Consider the following 6,000-nt stretch of genomic DNA (forward strand, 5'->3'; position numbering starts at 1 on the left):
AAATATCAGTATCTTTAGAAGTTATTTCTTTTCCTTTTAATATAATGAACATATAACCAATATTTCAAATGCATTAATTCGGTTATTTCTAGAAATGAAAGCTTTATTAACAATCCTGATTTAATTTTTCTCTCAAAAACTATACCAACTTGTAATACTCTATAAAGTGAAAACAACAGTCCAGAGAACAATATATAATACACTGTATAAGCCTAGGAACAGAAAAACTTGAGAAAACAAGTCAAAATTTTGAGAGGTTTCTGCTGGATGGGAATTTTGTTTTCTATCTTTGTAATGTAATCCCTTTGAGTTGTTTTAACAGCTGTACATTTTTACAAAAAATAATAAAACCATTGTAAGACAGTGTAGTTAAGAATGAAATTTCTTACTGCATATTCTTTAAATGAGTTTATTTTAGAAAACCATGAAAACTGAGACTCACTTATGACTCACAGAAAGTATTGTATCTTAAAATAGTCATTCCTATTCCATATATGCTACTTCTCTCGATCTTTAAAAATAAGTAGTTCTCAAAATATATTATGTGTAGGATCATCTAGGTGATCCAAATTAAAAATTAAAAAAATAAAAATAGATTATACAAATAAATGAATTATAAAACCATTTCTCAGATTATCTGGTAGCTGGGTAAAAGCTAGGTTATTCTTAGCTTTTCTACATGAATGATCAAAATTTCACAAAGGAAATACGACTATAGGAAATAAACCTACCTTAAAGCAGTTAGCTCATTGCTATATTTGCTATTTAGTTCCGTTTTGGATTCACTCAGGCTGTTTTGTTCATTTCTCCAGAAGCATTTGGAAAGCTATTTAAGGAGATGACATACAATTGCCTAATTTCAATTATCTGGAAGTTTTAATAGAATGAAATCAGTAAAGAAATACAGTGGTACCTTGGTTCACAAACTTAATTCTTTCTATGATTCTGGTCGCAAACTGAATCGGATGAGAACTGAATAATCAAATTCAATGGTTAGGTTCAATGTTGACCTTATGGGTAAATTTGGTTTGGTTCTCATCCGATTCACTTTGGGAACAGAATCATGGAAAAGATTAAATTCATGAACTGAGGTACTACTGTTATAAATTATCCCCATAGACTTTTATATAAAGTAAGTCTCTTATATCTTGCTCCAAATTATTTTCCCCTCTCAAATAAGGAAAATCTCGATTAAGAAAGTGCTATGTTAATGTGGACATAGTATGAAAGCTTTTCAAAATCTTATGTAGAAGACTAAAATATAACCAGCATTTCAAAAAGAAATGCAAAAATAACTATAGTCTAATCAGTTCCTAATAACATATAATTTGTCCAAGCTTCTAATTGCAGATCATTATATATTTAACTGAGTGGTGACTCCAAATTATAAATCTAGAAGTGACATAAATGTCTTACATGATTAACAATTCACTTCAGTTTGAGAAAAAACAATAGTTACACAAAGGGACAAAGAGACTGTTAAAGGGGTGGGGGTCCACAAAGTGAATCAACAAAGCTTATCAGAAGAATTTAACAAAGACCCTCTGCTTTAAAGGTCCTTAGAAAAGACCTGTGTTCATAATAGTCCACTTTCCCAGCAAGTAAAGAAACTGTATCTCCTTTGGTAAGTCTTTTAGTTCCAAATATTTCTTTTCTGCACTCTTAAGAAATAAGGTACTCAAATTCACTTTAGTGTATCTAATATCCATCTTCACTACAGAGAAGGAATTAATAACCAATCGAGAAGATCAAGCTATAAATGACCTGCACAAGAATACTGTAGGTATTCTACTAGGTTTGGATTACCTTGCCTACAAAATGCTAAGACATCAGGCATATATAAATATCAGTCATAAATCATTATAAATTCTGAAATACAACATGATACAAAATGGTGTTTTCTTTAAATCAATTTAATAGCCTTAGTTATTATTCAATTCAATAAACTGTAAAAGAGCTCTGACTTCCTAAATGTTGTGTAGGAAGACAAAGATTACCAAGTCTCAAAGTATTCAACTTACAGTCTCAGCACAGAAAGCAGGCGACGAAGTAGCCCTAATCTTATTCATGCACTTCTCGCACAGAGAGATTTTGTGCTGTGCCACATGCACATACCATGGTCATCTCGCCATTGGGTGTCCATGGAAGATAGTGCACTGAGAGGAGGAATAGATAGTTCCAATGTGGCTCTGACCAAGTGGCCAGTCACCCAAATTATAGACATCTTCTAATAAGCAAACTTAAAAGTCTTGGCAGGCCACTAATGTTCTATTAAAGAATGCAAGTAATGTTCAGGAGTCATAGAAATCACCATTCTCATGGTGATGGGCACTCTAATTCACAAATCCAAAGTCTATTTGATACTTATAACTGGATTTCCAAAAGAGATGTCAATTTTAAAGTTTCCAAAATAAAAATCTGTACTTTCCTTCTATACCTGATTATTTCAGTGGTCATATATACTCCTATCCATCAGGTGACCACACTAAAATACACACGGGAATCATCCTTTTTTTTTTAGGGTGCTTTAAACAATTTATTTAACTGAAATCCCATATATTGATTTCCATTTATTCTGATATATCTTAAAACTATGTGTCAATAAGGTTCAAATGGTATTAATTGATAGTGTGAAATAGGAAGAAAATGGGTAAAAGGGAAGTGAGAAGGGGAGGTGAGGGGAGGTGAGGGGAGGGGAAGAAGGGAAAAGAAAAAATGTAAAAAAAGGAAAAAATGGACACAAAGTCTTTGTAAATAGGGAAGGGTAAAGGATGTCAAGGGAGGGAAGGGGTCTGGGGGAAAAATAAGAACCAAGACATATTACGTAAAGATATAAGATCCCAGTGATAAATAACTATTGTTTGCTTTAAATGTACCAATAAATTTAATGGGGAAAATTTTTTTTAAAAAAAAAATAATTTTTTTGGTACCAGGGATTGAACTTGAGTCCTTGCGCTTGCAAGGCAGAAAATAAAATATTTTGATACATCTTGTCCCAAACATGATTTAGAGGATTTTCAAGCCAATATAAATATTTCATAAATATGTGGCCATTTGGGTATACATTTGCTCAATACCTCACATCTTTCATCAAGAAAACACTGAAGAGTAAAGACCTGACACAATTAACTGGGTATAATGAGAATCTGCTCCAAATATTGTTCCTCTGAGGTACACACACCTGTTCAATTAAGAAAAGCATCCTTACAACACAGGACGATTTTTTATTTTTTAAATTGGGCTAAGGGCACTCAGCTGTTAATTAGGAGCTTCATGGTAGAGCCACACCCCCAGCTTATGCCGTGAATCCATAGGGAATAGGTTCCACCAACTCAGGCTCCTTCCCATTGGTTCTCACAAAGTGTGCTTCTCTGGGAGGGGCGGGCTGGAGCTTCAGCTGAACCCAAGTCCCTTTCTCTTTGGCTTCCTTCTTTTTCTGATCATTTTCCTGGACACGTTTCAGGAAGCTGTCTCGACTCTTTGAGTGTTTAATATGCTCAATACGCACATTAATCCTCTTGGCAAGTGTCTTGCCCTTAACTTTCTTGTTTACAACAATGCCAACAGCATGCTGGGTAACACTGTAGACTCTTCCAGTTTTGCCATGATAACATTAGTGTGGCATTCCTTTTTGAACAGTGCCCATTCCCTTGATGTCTACAATATCAGCCTTTTTGTAGATTCGCATGTATGTGGCCAAAGGAACAACCCCATGTTTCCTAAAAAGCCTAGAGAACATATACCGGGTTCCCCTCCTCTTTCCCTTTGTGTTCGTCATTTTGGCAAATCACTGGAAGATGGCGATTCCGATCGAAAAGCGGGAATCATCCTTAATGCTGCCTTTTCCAACTATTCCTGACCCCAAACAATTGATTTACAAGCCCTAAGATATAACTCAAATAAATCTCTCTTCATCTCTACTGCTACCACTCTAGACTAAGCCCTGCTATGTCTTAACTAGCCTATTAATCACTTAACTGAACCTCCTTCTAAAAGCTTGTTGCTATAGTTCATTCTCCCTTCAACAGCTATAAATAATTTTTTTAGGATTGCCACACTTCCTAAAAGAGCTGTCCATACTTACTGATTCACCTTACACAATTTCCACACTCTTTACCTTCCAGAGATACCTTGTGTCAAGTCTCTCAAGCCTCTGAAATGCCCGGCAAGTCAGCAATGATGCCCGAAGACCCCCAAAGCCATGGACACTGTTCAGTTACTTGGCCTGTCCACTTCAATGCTGCCACTCTTCGCAGCCATCCTCCAGTTTCCAAAGCACTCTCTTCACTTGACAGCCTCTCCCCCAGTCCTGCTCTCTGCTTCTTGGTTGTCTTTTCCTTCAACCATCATCCAAATGTTGGTATCCCTTGGCCTCTTCTCATGCTATACATTTTCTCTGGGCTGTCAGTTCAACTTATATTGCTTCAAATCCCACTTATAAGCTAAGACTCAATTATTATCTCTAGCATAGACCTATTTTAGTGCAAGGCCCAAATTATGTAACTTCCTACAAGGCAGCTTCACTTCACTTTCTCACATGCGCTTCGACCTGTCTCACAAAGAATCATTATTTTCTCTTCCCAATTTTGATGTCCTTTTTTTCCCTTTTGGTAAAGCATCATACATCTAGCTGCCCAAGTCAGAACTGCATCAATACTGATTCTTCCCTCTTACTAACTCCTGACTGTGATCCTTCCCATCCCCTCTTAAGACAAGGCCACCCTCACCTCTAGTCTGGATTGCCAGGCCACACCCTAACTAGCTTACTCTCATCTCCCAACACATTCTTCACTACTTTGGGGTATAAAGGCAGTAGATGTCCACACCCATTCTTCAATGTGAAGAGCTCCAATCTCGTCGATCCAGTCTCCTGTTATACTCTACAACACATCCCTGTAAATTGGCTGGCAATCATGTTAATGCAGTTCTGACTTGGGCAACAAGCTACATTCACTCATGAGTCCCCAATGAGACCCCTACCTATCTTGGCCTAACACTTCCTGGCCTTTTAGGCCTTAGTTTACCTGTCATTTTTCTTCAGGATGCTTTCTGTCCCTGAATGCTTTCCTTTCATAACGCAGAGTACTAACCACTATAGGATCACGGCAAGCTACTGGGGACCAGTTCACTTCCCTTTCAGATGAAAGCTGGGCTGAGTCTCTCACACACACTCCTAACATCTTATCAAAACACTGTCGCACTAATTGAAACCACCTGCTTACAAGTTTGTATACCCACGAAGTACAAGCTCCTAAATAGTTCTAATTTCAAAAGAAAAAGCATTCTTTGAATTATTCAGTTTAGTAAGTAAGTTTCAATCTACAGTAGTTCACCTAAATTTTAAGCAGTATGGAAACCAAAGTACTAACATTTTTCAAAGCAAAGAATGCATCTAATTTCACAGTAGGAAAATAAACTTTTTCCACTGGCCATTTAAAAGAACAGGAGTATAAATTTTTAAAAATCAGATACATATTTCTAAAGAAATTAGATCTTGTTTTACATGTAACTTCAACAGATGTTTACCTTTAGAAAAGTCTGGATAAAAATTTAAGTTTTAAAAACCCAACCAGTTTTGCTAATCAAAATGCAGGTGTGGGCCTGGGATTTAGCTCAGTGGTTCCACTGCCGGCCTTGCAAAAGCACAAGGACCTGAGTTTGATCCTGGTACAAAAAAAAAAAAAAAAAAATTCAAGGGTTATTAAAATATCTCATTTTATTCACTTTTATCAAATTGAGAAGCACTGGAATTAATAAATTGAAAAAATCTGATTTCTGACAATAACTATAAGTGTATCCTTTAACAATAACTGAAACAAACACAAAACTAATTAAACAGACAAAATAACCATTTTTGAAGATATATTATGATTTAATATTCCTGACTGCAAGATCCAAGCCTGACCATTAAAAAGCTCTTGTTTTGGGCATTTGATCTCTTCAGCCATTGTCTGCACAGTTACTCAACAACTAAGCAAAACCTGAGTGTGTCTAAGAGCT

At 36.0% G+C, this 6,000-nt stretch overlaps 1 pseudogene; it reads right to left on the bottom strand.

Moving 5' to 3' along the window:
• Positions 1-3,295: 3,295 nt before the first annotated feature.
• On the bottom strand, positions 3,296-4,058 carry LOC109118619 (annotated as a pseudogene).
• Between the last annotated feature and the right edge of the window lie 1,942 nt (positions 4,059-6,000).

The sequence above is a fragment of the Fukomys damarensis genome, unplaced genomic scaffold (genome assembly GCF_012274545.1).
Source record: "Fukomys damarensis isolate Sample0158 unplaced genomic scaffold, DMR_v1.0_HiC HiC_scaffold_11, whole genome shotgun sequence".
Taxonomy (NCBI): Eukaryota; Metazoa; Chordata; class Mammalia; order Rodentia; family Bathyergidae; genus Fukomys; species Fukomys damarensis.